The 11,578-nt window shown below is 49.1% G+C and overlaps 1 protein-coding gene across 6 annotated transcripts in view; it reads left to right on the top strand.

Moving 5' to 3' along the window:
• The first annotated feature begins 5,325 nt into the window (after positions 1-5,325).
• Positions 5,326-11,578, top strand: part of ELMO2 (engulfment and cell motility 2) — a 35,831-nt gene continuing 29,578 nt past the window's right edge. For all 6 annotated transcript variants that reach the window (XR_004969980.1, XR_004969979.1, XM_036322343.1 and 3 more), the window contains exon 1: positions 5,326-5,435. The gene's annotated coding sequence lies outside the window, so the exon portion shown is untranslated. The remainder of the gene's footprint in view (positions 5,436-11,578) is intronic.

Here is an 11,578-nt window from a genome sequence, read left to right as displayed (position 1 = left end):
CCCAGGTATATGGTTTTTCAGTGAGTAGAATAAAGAAAAGGACACATACTTTGGAGTCAGCCTCCTTATACTTTGGGTACCAGCCAGGCTGTGTGACCTTAGCAAGCATCTTTGCATTTCTAAACCTCAATCTTCCTCATGCTCTATAGGAAGTTGACAGTTTTAAATGAGTTGATATATTTAACAGTCCCCAGCACGACTCATTAGATACTGGTTCCTTTTCTTTCAGCACATAAACACAGGTTTTGACATTTATGAGCAACCATATCAGAAATCCTTCTTGTAATTTGCTTATTCAATGATGCAATAAATAGGATACTGATCACATATTATGTACTAGATATGCTCTACAACTACATGCTGGGATACAGTTAGGAACAAGACAGTCACCATTCCTGCTGCTGCCGAGTTTACAACAAATGTGGAAGTCAGAAAACAGAACACTAATATGACATCAAGTGCTGTGAAGAAGACTAGAGCCAGCTCAGGGAACCGAGTGGGGTTAGAGGGGCTGGACTAGAGAAAATAAAGTACTCAGGGGAGACTTCTCTGAGGAGGTATTAGAGCGTGACCTACACAAAGTGAAGACGTAAGCCATGGAGTGATCAGGGGAAGAGCATCCCAGGAGAGGGAATAGCAAGTGCAAAGTCACAGAGGTAGGCAGAAACTCTGTTTGAGGAATTAGAAATTAGACCCAGAAGATTCCAGCAGAGTGAGCTAGGGAGAGAACATGAATAGATTAAGACAAAGTAGTCAAGTGCCAGCTGAGCTAAGGTCTTGCAGACCATGGTGAAGGTTTCGTCTTTCTGAGCCCCCGTTATTCTACAGACGGGCCATATTACAGCCGAGGTGGTGCTGATGGGAATGACAGAAGCACTGAGGTGATAGGAGCAAAGGGGTAACTGCAAGAGCAAAACCTCTGAGTGGGTGAGATGGAGTCCAGGGGACCCCTGCAGAGTTGCCCTTACAGAGGATCAGAGAAGGCACATTTATGGTAACAGGAGAGAAGGCGGAGCACTCGGGTACGGGATGCAGGTAGATCGGTGGAGTTGGCAATGAGAAGAGGAGATGGTTTTCTCCTTATTGTTTTTTGTTTTGTATTGTTTTTGTCAAAGAGATAAGAGAAGGTCATTAACTAAGAGTGAAGAGTCGAAGGCAGAAGAGAGGAGACGATGTGAGACAGGCTCTGGGTGAGTGGAAAGTAAACTGACCATGGGAATGGGTACTGTAGGATTATCGCAGGGTGGGAGGGCCCACTGGAGCCAGAAAGGTTCTCTGTTTTTCTCTGGCCCTAGTCCACGGCTGTGCACATGTGTGGAACAGGCAGTGAGTAGGGGCTACGCACTGTTGCGACTTTCCAGGTGAGTAGATGGAGAGAGAAGAGGGCATGGGGTTCAGGGTGAACACATTGAGTGACTATAGTGAAGACCAGGGCTCTAAGCTGGGGAAGGAGGGAAGTGAGGCCACAAAGGGAATGATGAGCTATACAAATGTGGAAGGTCAGTGGCTTAGAGAACTGGGAGGGGCGTTTCAATACACTCCAGTTCCAGATGTGATTTTAGAGGAACTCAAAATACTACAGATAATTCACTCACACAGTAAGTACTTATTGAAGACCTGTTATAATTTTTAAAAACGGCTACAATTTATTGAGCACTTATTATGTGCCAGACATTGTGCTAAGTATACCTTTACTGGAACAAGTCCAATTGGTTGAGCTCAGATAACATGTCCTCCCCTTAGCTAAAGAGGGTGGGCACTTTGATTGACAGCTCTATCAAGGCTGCACACAACGGAAGAATTCCAGATCCCTCTACTTCCACTCCCAGCTTCTACCCCTGAACAGCTGAGGCCAGGTGCCCTGTTTTCAGGCTGGGCTCAAGTAGGAGAATTACCTCAATCTGATTGACAGGCACTTTGATTTACAGCTCTATCAAGGCTGCACACAAGGGAAGATACCTTTACTGTATCTCATTTAATTTTTACTATGCATTAAAGTTGGTACTGTTATCATGCCCATTGTACAGATGAGGAGACTGAGGTTCAGAGAAATGTAGTAACTTCCACAAGAATGCACAGCTGGTAAGTAGCAGAGAGCTCTGTATGGTTACAAGGCCAAAGGATCTTAACTACTGTTTTCTATTATGTGCCAGACACTGTGCTGGGTTCATGTAATCATGACATTCAGATTGAGGTAATTCTCCTACTTGAGCCCAGCCTGAAAACAGGGCACCTGGCCTCAGCTGTTCAGGGGTAAAGCTGGGAGTGGAGGTGGAGGGATCTGGAATTCTTCCCTTGTGTGCAGCCTTGATAGAGCTGTCAATCAAAGTGCCCACCCTCTTTAGCTAAGGGGAGGACATGTTATCTGAGCTCAACCAATTGGACTTGTTCCAGAGACTTCGACATTGATCAAAGAAAGATCAATAAAGGGGAGAAAAAGATGGAACTGATCCATGTTGGCCATCTAAGCACCCAAAGTGTCTCCAGTCTCTGTTCTTTTCTAAGCCTAGTTCTCAGCTCATGCCGCCTCTGTGACTTCGCCACTGGCCTGCCAATGAACTCCTCTCCTGCTGCGGTCAGCCAGCATTGGTTCCTGACTTGCAATGAAAGACTCTGCACTGGCATATCAGAAAAAAAGACAAAGTATTGTAAAGCTAAAGTGAATCATTCATTCCTTGGATAAAACATGCACTGAGCAGGGTCAGAACTGAGGTAAGGCAAGTGAGGCACCATGAGCACAAAACTTAGGGGGCGTTCACTCTCAGGGTTGTGTAAGGCAGGGCTGGCCTAACAAGCAGGTGTTTCTCGCCCCCCCCCCCCCCCCGGCCAAAAAAAAGGTTAGTGACTTAAAGAACAGATTATTTCTCTTTCACAGAAGAGTATGAAGTACTTCATGCGATCGTTCTGGGCCACTGGCACCTTCTATGATGTGGCTCTGCCACCCCCCAGCACATCCTCATCATAAGGTTAAGGCTGGGCCCAGCCAGGGAGAAGGCGAAAGAGCAGGGAGGAGGCAGGGCCTCTGACTAAAGGCCTTGCCTGAGTTTCACACATCGTGTCCACTGGCAAGGACTTAGTTACTCACTGCAAGGAAGGCTAGGAATTGAAATTAGCTGGACAGCCATGTGACTGTAAAAGGCATTGGGAAGGGGTTTCAGTGGACAGCTGGCAGGTGCCACTGCAGTCACTATGCACAGGGAACCTATTTTCCAGCAGCTTCTATTCTCAGTAACATCAAAGGCTGCTGGGTAGAAGCACCATGGTGGCTCAGGGAGGGAGAGGTGTTCATGGGCTGGTGTAACAGGGGAGAATGGACCTGAGGAGGAGTAACCCCTGGGGTTGATAACGGTAAAATGAATGCAGCCTGCCGAAACCAGTTTGGTTCAGTGGATAGAGCTTCGGCCTGCGGACTGAGGGGTCCCGGCTTCGATTCCGGTCAAAGGCATGTGCCTTGGTTGCAGGCATATCCCCAGTGGGGGATGTGCAGGAGGCGGCGGATCGATGTTTCTCTCTCATCAATGTTTCTAACTCTCTATCTCTCTCCCTTCCTCTCTGTAAAAAAAAATAAAATAAAATAAATGAATGCAGCCAGTCTCCTTCCATGGGACAGGCAGGAAATCTGCTACCAGTGGTTCTCAACCTTCCGAATGCCGTGACCCTTTAATACAGTTCCTCATGTTGTGGTGACCCCCAACCATAAAATGATTTTTGTTGCTACTTCATAACTGTAATTTTGCTACTGTTATGAATCATAATGTAAATATCTGATATACAGGATATATTTTCATTGTTCGCGACCCACAGGTTGAGAACCGCTGTACCAAGGGGGAGCTCTCATGTCCCTCTCACAACACACTGTGGGAGACAGAGGATGCGGGGTGAGGGGAGCTGGATCTGACTTCCGGTTCCTGCATTAACCTCAGGCCAGTCTTTAATGTTGACACACCTTAGATTGCTCCTTTTGAAATGATAAGGCTGATAACAGCATCATTAACAATAATAATACATCAATAATAATGAATGGTAGTATGAATGATAACAATGTGGATGTGAGGATCCCACAAAGCAATAGTCTATGAAAGGCTTTGGTATCCAGCAAAGTGTAGACCAGGGGTGGGCAAACTACTGCCATAGGCCACCACCGATTTTGTAAATAAAGTTGCAATAGAACGCAGACACAATCACTTGCTCATATGTTGTCAGTGGCTGCGTTCACGCTAAAACGCAAAATTGAGTGGCCGTGATGGTGATCGCGTGGCCAAAAGCATTTCCTATCTGGACCTCTGTGGAAAGTTTGCTGATGACCTCTGCAAGGACTGCAGCCTCAAACTTCCTTGAGCATCATTTTATTCGCCAGTAAACCAGGACTAATAAGAATCACCGTCATTTCTGAGATGTTTTGAGGATCAAATGAAACAACATATGTAAAACTGCTTTGCCGGCTGGTAAGTGCCATGTAAACGGCAGTCGTTATTTAGTCCCCTTGCTGAGTATCAATCCGTTTCATTATTTAGTCTCCACTGAGCATCTGTAAAACGAACAACTAAATACCTGCCTCCCGGAGTGGTTGTACGGACCCGTGAAATAAAATGGTGAAAGCGTAAACTTTGGAATCAAACAGGCACAAGCTGGTGTCTTACTCTGCCCGTTACCATCTGTGTGATCTGGTTCCCTCGGAAGACCCGTGTCCTGGTCTGTAACCAGGGGCCCAGCATTGCTCCTCCCTCGGAGGTGCTGCGAGTGTAAAGGGAGATGGCAGGAGCGAGGCCTTGGCGCCCTGCCGGCCTTGTTCCCATCGCAGTGGCGGTGACAAATGCCACCGCCCACGGGTCTCTATCAACAGCACCGCTGAGCTGCACCCTCTGCCTCGGCTCAGCGCCCACGGTCAGCCCTGGGTGCCGGTATAATTAGCTCCGTCTCGGTGGCGAGCGTGCTCACAGCCTCTGACACCGCTGTCACCTCCCGCTCGGTTATCCCCACTCCGGGCACGGGTCTGAGTGCCACAGAGGACAAGCTGGCACTCGAAGCCTCTGACTCCTCACAAGGAATCGAAGCCTCTTCCTTCACTCCCGGGGTGTGCCAAAAGACGAGTTTGAAGGGAAAAAAATGGTGCCTCTTGCATTTGCTGAGAAATCCGTTCCTCCAGATCCCATAACCCACGGAGGGGGAAAAGGCAGCCTGTTTCTTTAAGAGGCCTCAGCTAGCCGGGCGGAGACCCCTGGCGTTTCCCGCGACAGCTGGGCCCGCCCTTTCTTGAGTGACAGGCCAACAAACGAATTGAAGGAAGAGAGTTCAGCGTGACGGCGAAAGGGAGCAATAGAAGCCCGGGTCGGCCTGCGCGGGGCGGGGCCCTGGGAAGGCGGGGCGGGCGTAGGCCGGAGGAGCGGCGGCAGCGGGACCCCAGTGCGGGGAGCGGGGCCTAGGTCCGCGCCCAGGTGAGTGCGGGGCGCGCCGGGGGCCGGGTCGTGGCGGGCTGCGGAGAAGGGCCTGGCTCTAAGGACGCGGCGAGGAGAAGCGCGTTCCGGCTGGGAAGGGGCCGGGGGCTGCTGCCCTGGGGGCTGAGGGGCTGGAGCGGGCGGGCCTGGGCTGCACCGGGCGGGCTCGCAGCTCCTAAGGGGTCGTGGCCCAGCCGGTCCGCTCGGCTCGCGGGGATGCCGAGTCCCTGACTAGGAGGGGGTGTCGGGTGGGAAGAGGGCGGGCCAGGCGGTGAGGAGCGGGGGCTGGGTCGGAGGGAGGCGGGGGAAGGAGGGTGGAGCCGGGGGCGCGACGGGAGCTGGGGGGCGAGGAGATGGGAGAGGGACGGGATGGGAGAGGGTCAGTAGGAGAGTGTCCAGGGCTGGGTGGCACGTGTTCGTACCCGGGAGCCCTTGACATCGCCGCCCCGCTGCACACTCAGACACTGGTCACCACCCCGCCCGCCGACCGGCTCGGTAGCCGCGTTCCATTCACTTCCCATCGCCCCGCGCCCTCGCGGCTCAGGCCTCTCTCGCCTCTGGCCTGTCCCGCTGTCCCACTGACCCGCCCACATGCCGTCGGCCCTCGCCCCTCTCCCGTGGGCCTCGCACCGTCGCCAGAGGCATCTTTTCAAAATGCAGATCAGACCCGGACACTGGGCTTCTGAAAGCTGGCGGGCTTCCCGGCTCCCGAAGGGTCAGCCCCGGCCCTCAGCCCCAATCCCGGAGATCTGGCCCTCCGGCCTCTCCTTCCTCCCAGGCTGCGAATCCCTCAGGCTCAACACTCTCCTCCCCCCGGACGCCCTCAGCCCCCAGGGTCTTGATGCTTGGATTTCCTGCTCCCTGGGCCTCTCTTCCCGCCTGACCTAGTCCAGTCTTCATCCTTCAAAGCGCCATTCAAGTATCGCTTCCCCTCGGCATCCGCGGCCCGACGCCCCCACCCAGTGAATTCCCCACTTTCGTCACCCCGTGCACTTCTCCTTCCCGCACTTGCACAGCTGCAGAGGCACTGATTTAGGAAAGCACTCCTGTCTCTCTAGCCCGCCAGCTACAAGGTTCACCAGGAAGAATGCAGTGCCTGCTTTTGCTCCTTGTGCCTCCAGCATCGTGCACAGGGCTGGGCACTGGATATATTTATTTTAAAAGTGAATGGAGGACTTGGCTTTGGCAGGAGGAAGGGTGTGGTCCCTTATGTCCTACCAGTGGGGGCAGGAAACCAACACGGGGATATTCTTTGTGTGCCGGGCTCTGTGCTGCAGCAGTGCGGTCCAAGAGAAATACCATGCAGTACGTATAATTTAAAAATGTTCAGTCGCCGCATTGAGAAGAAACAGGTGAAATGAATTCTTGTAATGTAATATATTAATCTCTTAATATATTCCAAAATATTATTTGGACATGTAATCGATATAAAAACATTATGAATTAGATAGTTCACGTTTTTGTGTGTATACCGAGTCTTTGAGATCTGGTGTGTGTTTTGCACTCACAGCCCATCTCAGTTCTTGGTGACCGTATTTCAAGTGCTCAGTAGCCACATGTGCTAGGGGGCTGCTGTGTTGGGCTGGGCGGTGCTAGGAGCTTTATATACCTGTGACATTGTGTCCCTTTTTGAGTCTAGAGGCGGATAAAATGCCACAGGTATATAAAGTATTATCTGCACTTGACTAGCAAAAATGATGAAGCTCCTAAAAGTTACTTTGCCTGCCGGCAGTCATCCTAGAATGATGAGAATGAGGACTCCCATCTGTTAATATGTCAATACCCTATGCTGCCTCTAGGAGGTGCCAAGGAGGTTTGAGGGCACAGGAAGTGGGGACTAAACTTATTGGAAACAGTAGTATTTCGGGTATATTGGGTATTCTAACTTGTTCCATGCAGAGATAATGTGTCTGAATGCATATTTGATGCAGTTGAAGGAAAAATCTGGCAAGTCCTTCTTTCACCCAGTCACCAGACCTGCACCCACTCAGCCTGCACCCACTCAGCCTGGGCCCAGGATCTGGACAGAACAATGTGCACCCCTGCAGCATCTCAAAGGTGCTGGGAGTGCTAGGCTTGAGTTAACAGTCAGGCTGTTCAGTTTCATAATTGCTCGCCGAGTGAGGTCCTCACCACGGTGAGGCCGGCACTGTTCTAGGCCATTTAGGATGACCAAGAGTATAAGTCACAGCCTTCATCTTTAGGATGCTTATCGTGTAGTTGCAAAAACAGTGATCACAGAATGATTAGATGATGTGCAAGACACCGTGGTGATGAAGAACCAGGATCAGTGATGTGCAGAGACTGCAAAGTGGCTCTTTCTAAGCGAAACAGTGCAATGCGCATGAAAGTGTTTAATTTGAACTTCTTTATGCAGGGCAGGTACTTTGCAGTTTGCCACCATCCCTACATAGATGCCACTTGACTTATTTACTTACTTAGCTGGCTGCTTAAGGTATCTAGGGGTTTGGATGTTTTTTGGGGTGTGTCTTTTGTTAATCCTCACCCCCCAAGGATATTTTTTTCTAGAGAGAGTGGAAGGGATGGGGAGAGACACAGAGAGAAACATCGATGTGAGAGAGACGCATCGATTGGTTGCCTCCCACATGGGCCCGACCAGGGCCGGGGATAGAGCCTGTAACTAAGGTATGTGCCCTTGACCAGAATCAAACCTGGGACCCTGCCGTCTGCAAGCTGACGCTCTAACCACTGAGCAACTGGCTAGGGCATGCTTAAGGCATATGAATTTGTAACCCCATTAGACATGCTGGTTTTAGAAGAGAGCTACTGGAAGGGATTTGTTGAGCACCTATTATGTCCCATTGTATTGGACACAGCTCTGGAACTGGCTGTAAAACTCCCCAAGATTATTCTGCTAGAAGAAAATGATAATAATAATAATAATAGAACAACACAACCAGCAGTGCTTTGCCTTTTATATTGATTTTCCTCCTTTTCACATATGTTCCCTCATTTTATCATCATTATACTTCAGCCTAGCAAGTAGGGCCCTTTTATGCTGGTGAAACATGGCTACAGTGTTTTTGCAACTTCTTCAAGTTCATAGTTGGAATTCTGCTTACTCTGTGTCAGGTATTATGCTTAAATGGTTTACATATATTATCCCATTTATGTTTCCAACAACTTTATAGAGTAGGATTGATGCTAATCCCCATTTTATAGCTAAGGAAATTTTATAAGTAACGAAATCCACTCCAGAACACATGCTCCTGATAAGCTACACTGTCTCACTAGAAGGTCAAGGTTGGAAGAGACCTCAAAAACATCTTGTCCAACCCCCTCAGTAGATCAGGACCTGAAGTCTAGAGAGGCTTGTGCTTGTAGGCAGTGAGGTCTCCTGTGCTCCAGGGGGGAAGACTAGCCCAAAAATGAGGGCCCACGCCTTCTTTTGTTCCTAACTGGTGGTGTGGCCTTGCCAACTTCTTCGGACCTCTGTTCCCTTATTTGTAAAATGGGAGGGCTTGGCCTGATTTTACAAAAACAATGCTGTGCTGTTATGGTTGATATTGAAGGAGTCAGGCCCACAGCCCAGATTTCAGGCCTAACCCAGGACTCTTAGCTCCCCACACTCCTTCCCTTACACAGCTCTGCCTCCCAGTTGCAACCATGGTGGTCTGTTGAAGGAAAACTGTCTCTTAAAGTTCATCTGTATTTTCCATCTCAGTTTCTGTTCCTTTGATTGCCAAAGACTGAAGCAAGTGGTCTGTAAACACTGACCCCTTCTAAATCCGTTTTCTCTGTTATAGTAAGGGGTTCACAAGTTCTAGGCAATGAATAATCCTCTGTCATTAGTGTTTATATTCTATTTTAAAGGCAGTTAGGTGAGAGCCATCCTGAAGGGTATTTTTGGTGTGGAATTCTGTGGGCACAACTGTGTACTGGGCATTGTGCTATGAATTTTGGGGAATAGGCACAGGCTTGATCCTCACATTGCTGTGGCTTTTGACCCAGGCCAACCATTAGAATCACCTGGGAGAGTAGTTCCATGACTGTGGGGTGGGCATTGATGCACAACTAGAGTTGAGAACCACTGGTCTAGAGCTGCTTCTCAGACTTTGAGGTATACATGAACCCCCTGGATGGACCTTTTTGAAGGCAGATTCTGACTCAGTGGGTGATTTGTATTCCTGCAGCTCCCAGGCAAGGCCAGTGCTGCCAGTGTGCAGATCACACTTAGAGTAGCAAGAGCAGACACTGCTCATAGGGAAGTCACAGTCATTGGGATTGTGAAGATATGTCTAAAAGACGAGGAGAGCAGATGAGGGCACGGGGTGCAGGACTAGGAAATCCACTTGAGAGAGTGATTGTCTGAGCTGGGCCTTGAAGGATGAGTAGGAGTTTATCAGCTGAGCATGGTGAAGGCAACAAAAGTCCAGACTTAGGAAATCCACTTGAGAGAGTGATTGTCTGAGCTGGGCCTTGAAGGATGAGTAGGAGTTTATCAGCTGAGCATGGTGAAGGCAACAAAAGTCCAGACTTGGAGGATGTTCGAAGGAACAAAGTGACCTGATGTGAGGGATGTAGCATCTACAAGGGAGTCTGAAAGCCACAGGAACTGGAGTAAGGGCATGCTCTGTTCAGGAGTGTCAGCTCCCGTATGTGTGTCCAGGAACATGGCAGGAGGTTTCTAAGCAGGATAAGAGGAGACCTAGGTGATCCTTAGGGTGGGTGTTAAGCGGAAGAAGCCCAGTGACCCTGTTTCCACACCCTTCCTCACCACACTTGGGCTCTATCTAACTTAGTGGTTTTTAACCACATGTTTGAATAAGTCTTGTGTCCAACAAATTTCAACAAAAAGGAGAAATCTCAGCTGCCTTTGGTATGATGGTCCTTCGCAGCGTTTCTAGCAGTAAATGTCAGAACATGAATCTCTGCCCCCCCCCCCCCCCCCGAATTCCCCTCTTCTCTACCTCAGAGCCTCCACGTCACTTGGTGGTCAGCACTAAGGGAAGTTGAGTCACTTCTCAGATGAGAAGATCTCAGGGAGCAGCCTCTATTGAGATTGTGTTCTTGATTAGAATGATGGTGTGACCTCTAGTTGCCTTGCTGGTGTGGCTATTCTGCTGCAGGAAACATAAACCAAACTTAACCCCTGCCTCCCCCACTGAGTTGAAAGCAGAACAGAACAAAGAGCAATAGGCAATCTTACCCTAAAAAGAAAGGGGGGCGGGAGAAGGAGGGAGCTGGAAACCTCTGGCATTCTTCATTCTGAATTCCTCACTAATCGGAAAGGATCATCTTTCACTTCCTTTCTTAAGATGGGCTGTCCACCCCCTGTCAGAATCCAGCTCCACAAAAGAGTCACTGCATAGGTGATTGATGGGAAAGCTCCAAGGTACTGATTTGATCAGCACACCTTCCAGAAGCCACTGAGAGAGAGAATGCTTCATTGGAGACACCGATGCTGCTATTTTTCTCTTGTTGCCCCAGCGTTGCCTTTGAAAACCTGGGCTTTCAATCCTTATAGAATTATCTTCCTCAAATCAGTGTGTACCTCGCTCCTGTTCTTGGGCATTTTGAGTTTTCCATGTCATCTTTATAGCCTTAATGGTTCCAAGGGGATGGGAGGGCAAGGGATGGAGAGCTATGTAATCAATCGGAAGGGGCATTTTCCTTCTCTGCCCTCTGGGCCTGGATGTAGAGCTGTAGCTCCCTTATCCTGACTGTTAGTGAGCTCTATAGAATTGCTGAGTGGCGGAGGAAGGCTATTTATAAACCCGAGAATTTTGCAATGTTACTGAATTGCTTCCACCTAATTTCCACTTCCTTTCTAAAATGAAAATGAAAAGAGTAAGCAAACAAGTGCTGGATGAGCTCCCCACAAGGAGATCCTTTATCCTGGGAAAATGGTCTGGAGAATGTTATTACTTCCATTCTCCTATTTCCCGATGTTTCTATAGGGAGAAAAGCAGAGGGATAGTTCCCCCTTCCTTTTAACTAGAGTCAGGGTACTAAATCTGGTTTTCAAGTGAAATCCACTCTACTGTTAGATACAAAAAAAAACAACTTCAAATAATGGAAATACTGTGTAGTTGGGAGACATGACAGACACATCAGGCAACTAAGACAATTCATGCCAGTCCCTTTCCATTTAGAACCAGCCAGTGCATAGGTGTTGAAGT

The sequence above is a fragment of the Myotis myotis genome, unplaced genomic scaffold, assembly GCF_014108235.1.
Source record: "Myotis myotis isolate mMyoMyo1 unplaced genomic scaffold, mMyoMyo1.p scaffold_m19_p_9, whole genome shotgun sequence".
Classification (NCBI taxonomy): Eukaryota; Metazoa; Chordata; class Mammalia; order Chiroptera; family Vespertilionidae; genus Myotis; species Myotis myotis.
The sequence above is the reverse complement of the archived record's forward strand: the minus strand, read 5'-3'. Positions and strand labels throughout refer to the sequence as shown.